The sequence below is a fragment of the Notamacropus eugenii genome, chromosome 1 (genome assembly GCF_028372415.1).
Source record: "Notamacropus eugenii isolate mMacEug1 chromosome 1, mMacEug1.pri_v2, whole genome shotgun sequence".
Classification (NCBI taxonomy): Eukaryota; Metazoa; Chordata; class Mammalia; order Diprotodontia; family Macropodidae; genus Notamacropus; species Notamacropus eugenii.
The window spans coordinates 51,434,131-51,446,232 of NC_092872.1; the positions used below are offsets into that span (position 1 = coordinate 51,434,131).

The 12,102-nt window shown below is 40.7% G+C and overlaps 1 protein-coding gene across 2 annotated transcripts in view; it reads right to left on the bottom strand.

The window, feature by feature from the left end:
• The window catches only part of SSTR5 (somatostatin receptor 5), a 28,698-nt gene extending 19,510 nt beyond the window's left edge, over positions 1–9,188 (bottom strand). Inside the window, exons 1-2 of one of the 2 annotated variants that reach the window (XM_072600809.1) lie at positions 8,599–9,188; positions 3,972–4,096 (exon numbers count right to left, since the gene is read on the bottom strand). The gene's annotated coding sequence lies outside the window, so the exon portion shown is untranslated. The remainder of the gene's footprint in view (positions 1–3,971; positions 4,097–8,598) is intronic. The other variant, XM_072600800.1, reaches the window with a different exon arrangement.
• Positions 9,189–12,102: the final 2,914 nt, after the last annotated feature.

The following is a 12,102-nucleotide window of genomic DNA, read 5'->3' on the forward strand; positions in this document are numbered from 1 at the left end:
GCACCAATTCATTCAACACCTCTGACCATATGTTAATTCATATGGTTAATTCATCATCTTCTTAAATCCCCTTATTTTACATGAGAGGAAACTAAAGAACAAAGAGTTGAAAGGACTTTCTTGACCATTGTTACACAAGTAGTAAGTTATAGATCTAGAATTTAAACACAGGTCTCCATATTTCAAGTCCCTCTATTCATCATGTGTGTCCTGCTGACCCCATCAGGTCATGAGCTCCTTAAAGAGAGTGAGGGTGTCTCATACCCTTTCATATACCCTGAAGCACTCAGCACCATATTCGCATGTAGGATCATTTTTCTTTTGTATTTGTTCGACTGATCTTTGCATTTGATCAGCTAAGAGACTGAGCAGTAAATTGGGACTCAGAAAACATCTTTTCTCTCTTGCAAATTCAGTTCAAATTTCATGATCTCTCACTTTCATTCATTCAACAAACAAGGCCATCTAGTGCAAGCACAAAGCTACAGTGAGGGCAGGATTTTCTCCCTCATCATGTATTCAACTAGTGCTGAAGTTGGTGCCCTTAAATCCATTCTATCTCCCTAGGCTGTCTCCTTACTTAACATCTCTCTCACCCTGTAAAACAAAAATTCCTTCTTTCTTTCTTAGCTGTCTGCCCATCTTTTCACAGAGTGATATCTATCTTTGTCTCTCTCCTCTTCTCTCCTTCCTTTCCTCTTTCCTCCCCTCTCCTACCCTCCCCTCCAGGTCTTCTTTCCTCCTTCCCAATTAGGGATCACTGGGAAGGAGTGCTATTTTCTAGGAAATGCTTAGAGCAATTCATTATGGTCTGTAGAAGCGAAAGTACCACAGGATCACAGATGTTAGAACTAAAAGGAACCTAAGAATAGCCCAATCCAACCCCCTCATTTTACAGATGAGGAAATTGAGGACCAGATCATAGAAATTAATTGTCCACAGATACCCAAACAGTATGTAGCAGAAAGGGATTTGAACCTAGGCCCATTGAGTTAAAATCCAGTCTTCTTTCTACTCTATCATGGACCAGCACCAATCCAAGTTTCTGCTCTGGTACTAGGGTTTCACAACTACTTTTCTCCTTCTCCCAAGGCTCAACATGCTTTCTAAGTACTCCATTCATCCTGAAAATAGTTATGTGCACATAAGTAGGAATTGGCAGTATCCCTTCCTGTCTGCCCCCTGAGAAACAGTAACCCAAGTATATTATTAACAGAACACTTATTCTTATGTGTAAATTAGGGAAAATAACACTGCCTGCCTATCTTGAAGTTGTTGATAAGGAAAGTGCTTTCAACAGTATATTAATCTGAGTTGTTTGTTTTCTGACATGGAGTACTCCCACAGTGGAAAATCCCTTCACATATATACCATGGCAATTGATCCAGAGTTTATAAAGAGTTGAAAAAGGTAGGGGTGAAAGGATGTGAGGAATTGAAATACTAAAATGGTATAATAGAGTTCTGTATTTGGAGTCAGGAAGAACTTGATTTAAATACTGACCCACTACCTAGCTGTATGACTCTAAGCAAGGCATTTAACATCTCTGGACCTCAGTGTCCTCATCCACAAAATAAGCTTTGGACTAGCTGACCTCTAAGGTCCCTTCCAAATGGAAAATTTAGAGTCCACAAGTAGCTTGCCCATGGTCACATAATTGCTTTGTGTCAGAAATAAACCTTGTACCCAGGTCTTCCTAATTCCAAGGTTGAGTCACATGCTACCTGTCATGCATTATTAACATCATGAGTGTTACTAATGGCATATCACATACACTGAACTTAAAGGTAAAAAGAGTATTTTCCCCGATCTATGAGCTCTGGAATTTGGCTATGATGTTCCTGGGAGTTGTGATCAAATGGAAAAGGAAATACAAAAGTTCACTGAAGAAAATAATTCCTTAACAAATTAGAACTAAGAAGTAGAAACTAATGATACTATAAGACATCAAGATATGTTAAAAACAAAACCAAAAAAGTAAAAAAAAAAAAAATAGAAGAAATTGTGAAATTCCTCATTGGAAAAACAACTGATCTAGAAAACAGATCCAAGAGAGATAATATAAAAATTATTAGACTACCTGAAAGTCAAGATCAAAAAAAAAAAAACCCAAAAAGGCCTGGACAACATTTTTCAAGAAAGTATCATAGAAAACTGCCCTGATATATTAGAACCAGAGGACAAAATAGAAATTGAAAGAATTCACTGATCACTGCCTGAAAGAGATTCCAAATTGAAAACTCTCCAGAACATCATAGCCAAATTCCATAGCTCACAGATCAAGGAGAAAGTATTGCAAGCGCCCAAAAAGAAACAGTTCAAATATTGTAGAGATACAGCCAGGATTACACAGGATGTGGAAGCTTCAATGTTAATGGACAGTTAGTGAAATAAAGGACTTTCAAGCATTTCTAATTAAAAGACCAGAGCTGAATACAAAATTTGACCTCCAAATACAAGATTCAAGGGAAACATAACAAGGTTAAAAAAAAAGAAACAAGATAGAAAAAACATAAGAAATTCAATAAAGTTAAACTGTTTATATTTCTATATGGCAAGATAATATTTGTAACCTAATTTCATTACTATAAGAACATTTAGAAGAAGTATATATAGACAGAGGATATAGATATAAGGTGACTTTGATGGGATGATCATCTCCCCAAAAAACAAAATAAAGGAGTGAGAAAGAAAATTACACTGGAAGAAGTGGGGGAGATGGAATGGGATAAATTGTCCCACATGAAAGAGACATGAAAAAGCTATTATAATGGAAGGGAAGAAGGGAAAGCTTACCTTAAAGCTTAAACCTTACATCAAAATTGACTCACAGAGGGAATAATATAGACACAAAGTTGTATATAAAAATCTATCTTACCCTATAGGGAAATAAAAATGTATGGAGATAATAGAAGAGAGAAGTGGGAAGAGGGACTGATAAAAGGGAGCGTATATTGGGGAAGGTGGTGATCAGAAGGGAAATACTTGTGAGGAGAGAAAGGAAGGGGGCTAAGGGCAGGGGAGGAACATGTGAATAATAGCCCAGAGGGAAATACCCAGTTAGCTATCATAACTATAAATGTTAATGGGATGAACTTACCCATAAAACAGAAGCAGCCAGCAGAATGGATTAAAAACCAGAATCCTAGAACATGTTGATTACAAGAAACACATTGAAGCAGAGAGATCCACACAGGGTAAAGGTAAGGGACTGGAGCAGAATCTATTATGCTTCAGTTTGTTTGTTGCTGATGTTGTTTGTCCTTTGTCCTGGAAGGGGACCTTGGCATCAAGAAGGTGAGGCCATGATTTACAAGTGAATTAGAATTAAGTGAGAGAGGGCAGTGCAAAGTCACTAACCTTACTTTCTCCTCCAGAGTCATCTGGGTTCAGTGGTAAGATATAAATCAAGATGACTGGCAATGGCCTTGGATGCAATGGAAGACCTGGACCTTTTTAAACTAAGATTTTTCCCAGATCTCAGTCTGACTAAGGCAACACCCATTCAGTGTTGATGGCTAGGTAAGAAATGAGACAAAGAATGGTCTCTCTTACCTAGTCAAAAAAATAATCAATCTGAGACAGGAAGACCCTTCAGGGTTTCTAGCCAAAACAGAAACAATTACTACTTACATTCACTCTGAGCCAGCAGGGTCCAAACAATAAACACTAAGTGGGGCTTGAGCATGAACCTATTGTTGGCAATCATTGAGAGAATGGTCTTTAAGAAACTCCCAAAAACTCCAAGGTATATTTTGAGGTTTCAGAAATCAAAATTTACATTCCTTTGGGCAAAGCACCCACAGGCATATGTGGACAGAGGAAGGAGGAAAGGGGAAGGGAAGGGAAGAGAAGGAAGAAGGGAAGGAAGAAGGGAAAAAAGAAGGGAAAAGGAGAAAAAAGGCAGAAGTTTCATTGCCCAACTGGAACTGACCAGTTGAGTCCTCAGTGGGGGAGCCCATCTTACTCACAGGTTGTTGCTTGTCCTTCATTCTTGAAAAGGATCATGGCATCAAAAAGGTGTTATGTTTCAGATGAAGCAAAGAAAGCAGGAGTAGCAATCACCATCTCAGACAAAGCTAAAGCAAAAGTAGATCTAATCAAAAGAGATAAAAAGAAAGCTATATCTTGCTGAAAGTTACTGTAGACAACGAAGTCATACAATACTAAACATATGCACCAAATGGGATAGCATTTAAATTTTTGAAGGAGAAGTTGAATGAGTTACAAGAGGAAATAGACAGCAAAATTATACTAATAGGAGACTTCAACATTCCCCTCTCAGAACTAAATAAATGTAACAAAAAAATAAACAAGAAAGAAGTTAAGGAGGGGAATAAAATTCTGGAAAATTTAGATATGATAGATCTCTAGAGAAAACTGAATAGGAATAGAAAGGAATATAACCTTTTCTCAGCAGTACATGGCATCTACATAAAAACTGACCATGTATTAGGACATAAAAACCTTACAACCAAATGCAGAAAAGCAAATATAGTAAATACATCCTTTTCAGATCATAATGCAATAAAAATTACATTCAATAATGGACAATGGAAAGAGAGATTAAAATTAATTGGAAGTTAAACAATCTAATCCTTAAATACAAGTGGATCAAAGAATAAATCATAGGAACAATTGAAAATTTCATTAAAGAAAATTACAACAATGAAACAATATATCAAATTTATGGGATGCAGCAAAAGTGATACTTAGGGGAAAATGGTAACTATGGCAATATGAGAAGAAAAAGTTTTGTTTTCTCATTGCCTATTCTAACTCCAAATCATGAAAGCAAGGAATTGTCAGATTTATCGATAAGGGTAGAATTTAGGACCTTATGAAATGTAAAACAGATCATTTTGATCACATCAAAATTAAAGTTTTTGTGCAAACAAAACAAATGCAACTAAAATTATAATAAAAGTAGAAAATTGGGAAATTTTTCCAACATGTATCTCTGATAAAAGCCTCATTTCTCAACTATATAGAGAACTGAGTCAAATTTATAAAAATACAAGTCATTCTCCAATGGATAAATGGTCAAAGGATATGAACAGTTTTTAGAAGAAGAAATCAAAGCTATATATAGGCATATAAAAATGCTCTAAATCACTATTGATTGGAGAAATGCAAATTAAAACAACTCTGAGGTACCAACTCATACCTATCTGAGTGGCTAATAGGACAAAAAAAGAAAATGTTAGATGTTGCAGGGGATGTGGGACACTAATGCACTGTTGGTGGAGCTGTGAACTGATCCCACCATTCTGAAGAACAATTTGGAACTATACCCAAAGGACTGTAAAACTGTGCATACCCTTTGATCCAGCAATATTATTGCTAGGTCTATATCCCAAAGCCATCCAAAAAGAGGGAAAAGGACCTATGTGTACAAAAATATTTTTAGCAGCTGTTTTTTTGGCGGTTAAGAATTGAAAATTAAAGGGATGCCCATCAATTGGAGAATGGCTAAACAAGATGTGATATATGATTTTAATGGAATATTATTGTGCCATAAGAAATGACAAGCAGAATGATTTCAGATAAATCTGAACTTAAATGAACTGATGCATAGTGAAATGAACAGAACCAGGAGAATACTAGTTACATAGTAACAGCAATATTGTTCAATGAAGAACTGTGAATGACTTAGCTATTCTCAGCAATATAATGATCCAAGACAATCCCATAGGACTAATGAAACATACTATCCACCTCCAGAGCAAGAACTGATATTGATTGAATATACACTGAAGCATGCTATTTTTCACTTTCATTTCTTTTTCTTTTGAATTGTCTTGTATACAATGACTAATATGGAAATGTTTTGCATAATTGCACATGTATAACCTATATCTGATTGTTTATCATGGGGGAGGATAAAATTTGTAATTTAAAACATTAAATAAAAATTTTTAAGAATCGGAAAAAAATCAAGATAATAGAGTCTAATCACATATGCTGAGAAAGCCTAAACACCGCTTTCCTGGGAATTCATGGCAAAGGTGATGGTAATCATCCTTCACAATTATGCTTCTCTTCAGTAGTCTGATAAATGCACCTCTGACATTGCAGAGAGGCCCAAATCAGAAATTCTAGTCAGGTAAGAATCAATCTATGCTAAGAATTCTGAACTGCCAGACAAGCACCCAAATATCAGCCTCACCAATGAACACTGGAAGGCGACTAGCCCAGAACGATGCTTCTGTCATAGGCAGGTTCCCGCAGTTGAAAACTATTTAGTGAATGGGCAAGCAGTAAATGTTCCCTAATTGTAGCACTATCAAACCCTGTGTGGTGCACAGGCACCATCTTTGCCCTTGTCTTAAGAGAGTTTACAAAAATAAACAATAAATTGGAAAGGCCACAATAATGCAAAAAAAAAAAAAGTGTATGCCTTTAAACCCCCAAACAAGATGTTAAATCGATAAATCAACCGGTAGAGACCATTGGCAAGATGTAGAGGAAGTTCCAAGTGAGAAAAGCAGAGGGAAGGAATAAGGAGAGGTCAGAATTAGAAAAGTCAGGGGATGGATCAGGATGGGAGGAAATGGATAGAGAAGGATGGGAGAGAGGAGGAGGAATGAAGAAAGAGCATGGAAAGAAGAGGAAGGAAAGTGGGGGTACATAAAAGAAGAGATAAAAAAGGGATGCTGTGAGGATGAAAAGAGATGGGAAGGAAGCAAGAAGAAAGAGGATGCTGGAGAGAAGGAGGGTGGGAGGGTGGGAGAAGAGGGAAAAAAGAAAAGGAGTGAAAAAAGGAGAAAAGGACTCAAAAGAGAGAAAAGAGGGGAGAGAAAAGGGAGAGGAGGGTCAGGCAAAGAAAGAGAGGAGGGCAGAAGAAAGAGAGGAGGGGAGAAGAGAGAGCTAAAAGAGGGAGAGGGAAAATGAAAAAGAGAGAGGAGATAGAAGGAAAAGGATTATAGTATATTGTAGTAGAAAAAGAACTGGAGTAACAGTCAGGAGACCTGATTTCTAGCATAGTGCTCATCTGGGGGTCTGGGGTAATTCCTTTCCTGCCCTCTAACCCTCCTTGGTGGTATTTTCTATAGAAAGAAAAGGATCTCTGAAATGTGTTCTGTATCATGGCTATTCTATTCTGTGCTATCAAAATCTCACCTTTAAACCTATACTGGTTCTCTAGTTAATATTCAATGAGTTAGAAATGAAACTCATCTTCAGTTCAGCTTGCTAAACCCTTAAGTGCCTACTGTGTGGGTGTGGGTAGGTAGGGATAGGCAGAAAGGTGAAGGAGAATGGCCTGTGCTTTCATGGAGTCAACAGAAGCATGCAATAAACACATTCAAATAGGTGTAATATAAAATGAAATTTTGTGCTATGCCATTAATCCATAACATACATAATCCTCTTTTCACAGGATTTAGAGCTAGAAGGGACCTCTGAGATATAGTCCAACCTCTTCCACTCTCCATTTTACAGATGAAGAAACTGAGGAAACTCAGGAAAAAAAAAAAAAAAACTTGTCCAAAATCATCCAGCCGGTAAGTAGCAGCATTAGCATTCGAACTCTGGTCCTCAGACCCTCCCACCCATCTGCTGCACCATTTCTATGTGTCCCCATAGAATTATAGACCCCTACGCAAATTGCTTATGACCTCTCCCAGTCTCCCTCCTCTGCCTCAGAATTTGTCTCCTCCTTCGGGAGGAGCAGGAGCAGGAGCAGGTCTCGGGGAGATGGAGATGAAGCAAATTCAGGAAAGGAGGTTTTAGCAGCAAGATCTCAAGCTAGAGGCCGCAGCCCTCAGGGCCTGCCTCTCTCCCTCCCGCCCCCATCTCTCCTTTCCTCTCTCTCCCTCTTTCTCCTACTCTCTCTCTCTTTCTCCCCTCCTTTAACTTTGCACCTCTACACAAATTCTCTTTCGCCTTAGTTCTGGTCCTGCCCTCAGGCGGGTCCCCTCTCCTAGAAAACTCCCTCCCCAATCACTGGAATACTGGCCCCCAAATTCGCCCCCGCCCCTTGGTTTGGCTTGGCGTCCTTTAAAACTACCTGCTCCACACGTTTAGAGAGGCTCAGGAGGAAGGGGGTATTGGGGAAACGGGAGGGGAGGGGGAGAGGAGGTAGGTTTTGGGAAGTGGAGCTGGAGAAGGAAGAGTACATTCTCCCAACACCCTTAGCTTGGGCTTCCAGAGTGGTACACAACCAATATTTTTCCTACTTCCAAAAAAGTTCAGGTGAACTCCCTATTTGCCTTAGATGGGCTCTCCAGATACTGAGGGATGGAGATGGCTGAGGCAGGCTGTCACACCTCTGGAAATTAGGCTTCAAACCCTGGGCTTTCTCCCCCACCCCCAATAACCCCTACCCCAGGAAAACACAGAGACAGGAGGGCTTGGCTGGGAGCCAGGCTAATAAAACGCTGAAAAGGGAATGGAAATAGAAAGGGGGAAGAGAAAATAGGAGGAAGAAAGTGAATAGGAAAGGAGGAAAGGGGATCCGGGGAGACAAGAGGGCTGGAGGAAAGAGACACAATGGTAACAGGAGAAACCGAGGCAGAAGGATACGTAAAGAGACCAAAGGGACCCCGGAGGAACGTGGATGAGGTATGCAAAGGGACTGAGAGGCAAACTGGTCACCTTAGGAAGAGAGAATGATGACGAGTGGATCAGTCAGCCAGGATCCGATGCACTGGCCTGAACTTGCGGGCCAGGCTCTGTCCCCGAGGAAATGGTGCTTTAAGGGCCCCCTCGGCTCCACTGGGTGCTCCAGAGCTCTGCAGGCTGCAGGATTCCTGGGTCCGCAGGCAGATGGCTAGGTGTCGAGGCTGGCGCTCCCCCTCTCAGCTGCAGGCTTGGGCTAGCTGAGTTCTGCTCTGGACAGTCTCGGTCCTCTCGGTTTATAGCGGAGATGTGTAGGGAGAGAAGGAGGGTACAGGGGGAGAACAAAAAAAAAAAAAAACAGAGGTGGGGGGAGAATGGGGGAGGGAGCTAAGGCAGCTCCTTTTCAGGAAGCGTAGCTCTTAGAGGCGTGTGCGCCGCAGCGGCAGCGCTGGCTTTGGGAAGGGGGTGGGAGGAATTAGAATGGACCGATGGACTGTGGCTCTGGTGGCAGAAGGTGGGCGCTGGGAGCGGCTCCGAAACCTACTCTCCCCACCACTGCTCATCCCCACTGGTCAGCGTGCTATACTCAAACCAGGGCAACCTCCTGTTGCGCCTCCACCTGCTTGCTCCTTTCCACACCCGAGCAGGTATGTATGCCTATGTATGTATGCCTACAAGCACGCGCGCGCGCGCGCACACACGCACACACTAACCCACATTCACACGCAGGCCGGGTTGCCTACAGGGGATTGCTGGTACCTTCAGAGCTGCCTAAGGGAGCTTGTAGAGTTAGCTGAGTCTTGTTCTGGCTCTGGATGGAAGGCTAAGGGTACAAGGCAATCCTAAACAGGGATGTAATGTGAGGCTAACGGTGTGGTGTGGGTACACTTTCACACATGCCACCACCATAACACTAACAGAGGCGCAGATTTCCAGACATAGCTGTGTACCCTGGAGTGAGTTCTTCAATTCAAACACTCACCCTGCTTGGACAAACGTTTACACATTCTCATAAGCACCCACTCCCAGACTCTCAGGCATACAGATGCTCTCCCTAGTGGTGTCTCGGTAGTGAAAGTGGTGGCTAGAAAGAAGAGGCTGCCTACAACCTGCAACTGACCCTTATACACACACATATGATCTCACACACTCACAGATGAACACCATTTTGAACACACACTTATAGGTGCACACAGACACATTCTCTTAGATACAGATTCAATTCACTTTCACAAACACACCTCACACCAACACATTCATGCTGATATACTCATATTTGCAGATGTATGCATGCAGTTAGTTCACAAGTATTTCTTAAGTCTTAATTAAATGATTTCTTACTATATGTCAAACACAAAGTTAAGCCTATGGATACAAGATACAAATAGTTCCTGCCTTCAGGGAACTTATAGTCTAGTGAGAGAGCAAACGTGTAAATAACTAGGTACATACAAGAGAAATACAAAACAGATAGAAGGTATCTCAGAGGAGAGGGTGTTGGTAGCTGGATGGACTAGAAAAAGTCCGCAGAAAGGGGGATTTGAGCTGAGTCTTGAAGAAAAACAGGGCAACTCAGAGGAAGAGATGAAAAGACGGAAATCCTAGGGATGAAGGACAAATACACAGACAAATACACAGACAGTTCTGTTGGTCAGTTTTATTTCTCCCTTAAATCCTTCTCTTCTCCAATGCACTCGGGGAAAACTCAATCCTGTATTTAACATAGCCAGAAGAAAAGCCTATGGGTAAGGCATCATCTCATTCATTCCTCATAGATTTAAAGGGCATTTAATTCAATTTCTTCATTTTACTTGTAGCCTACATAAACTCTCAGGGTCCTTATCCCAGTTTACACTTGCACTGGCAGGTCAGGTCCCCATAATAAGGCTATATCTTCTCCTCTTAACGTTCATCCCTGAGGGGATGGGAAGATATTTTAATGCTATTCTAGTGTGTCCCCCCAAAATATAAATGACCAGTGGCAGTTAATATCTCCTGAATATTATCGATATCATTGGTTAGCCCGACTATTAGTTTAACCAATTAGCTTCAATCGGCTTTTACAAAGTGATATTTACTGTGAAGATAAAGCAAGAACATAAGTCCTAAAGCATCCCCCAAATTGGGAGTTCACTCTCCAGTTTACATTACCTCAGTCCCGCGGTTGAGTGGGCTCAGACTTAAAGAGTTTGCTTCAAAGCAGTCACCTCAGCAAGTTCACTTATGGGCTGGCCACCAGAGGAGTCACTCCCTTTCTGTAGGTCACAATGTCTGGGCTACTGGGTTGAGGTTCTGCTGGCTGGGTCATGCAGGCACATTCCCCAGGGCTACACAAGTGCCCCAGGTTCAGCCGTAGGCAAACTTTGGCACAGATTTTCAACAAGAATGTCCATTCCTCCACCATTTTAAAGTCTCACAAGGCTTTGTAGCAAAGGAAAGAAGACACACAAAGGAGATGGTCCCATACCAGACACAGGCTTTCCTGGGAGGTCATGAACTCTTGGGACAGCCTATTGGAGAGAAAGGAATCCTGGTCCCCATTGGTCCTCCAGAGCTCAGAATTGTCCTTATATCTTGTGGCCGGAAGAAAGGAAAGACAGAAAATTTCTCCAATGGGTCTTTTATATGCATTCGTAATTAGTTCTGGCTCAGCAACCAACCAAAAGGCCTTTTAGGGTTAGGGTTAGAGTAAATGTGCTCCTCCAACTCTAACCCTTCAACTCTATCATGAAGTAAACAGACCAGAAGTAGTCACAGAACACCTGCAATGTGTTCTTGGGCTCTTCTATTCCACATCACCACAAACTTTAAGGAATGGGCTCACCTATGTTTTACATGATTTCACATGTATGACGGATACCATGCTTCTTGCTTTCTCAGTAGGTATGGGATGGTGTGGGAGGGAGGAAAGAATTTGGAAACAAAAAAAATTTTTAAATGCAAATATCTATAAATATAAAAAATAATTTTCAAATAAAATATTAAAATAAATAATTTTTAATTTAAAAAGAAAAGAAATAGGTTTACCAAACATCTGTGTGGTACATTATGATCCCAGGACTGGGTTCTTGTTGGCCATTACTTGCTCCATTACAAACAGATGGGAAAACTGAAACCTTCATCCAGAGAATTAAAGTGACTTGGCTTTCACACAAGTGAAAGTGGACAGTGGTAGAGGCAAGTCCTTTGCCTCCAAGGTCATTTTTCTCTCTTCAGTTATCTTCCTGCCTCTCAAACATACACATTTAAGTATATAGAAACAGATTCAAAACAAATATAAGGTAGTTCCAGGGCCTGAAAAGGCGCTAGTGGAGCCATGCGGGACTCAATAGAACTGACTAAAGAAACAGACAGAGATGGATAGACAGGTGGAATATATTTTTTGTCTATCAAAATTAATTTGTGCACTTACTACTTAAACTTCTAATACCTAAAGAAATGGTAACGTGGTGAAAAGAATACCTACAGGAAACATGATTGCTGTGTTCAGATATTTAAAGAACTGTAAAGTAGGAGAAAAAAGAAATGACAAACCACTCC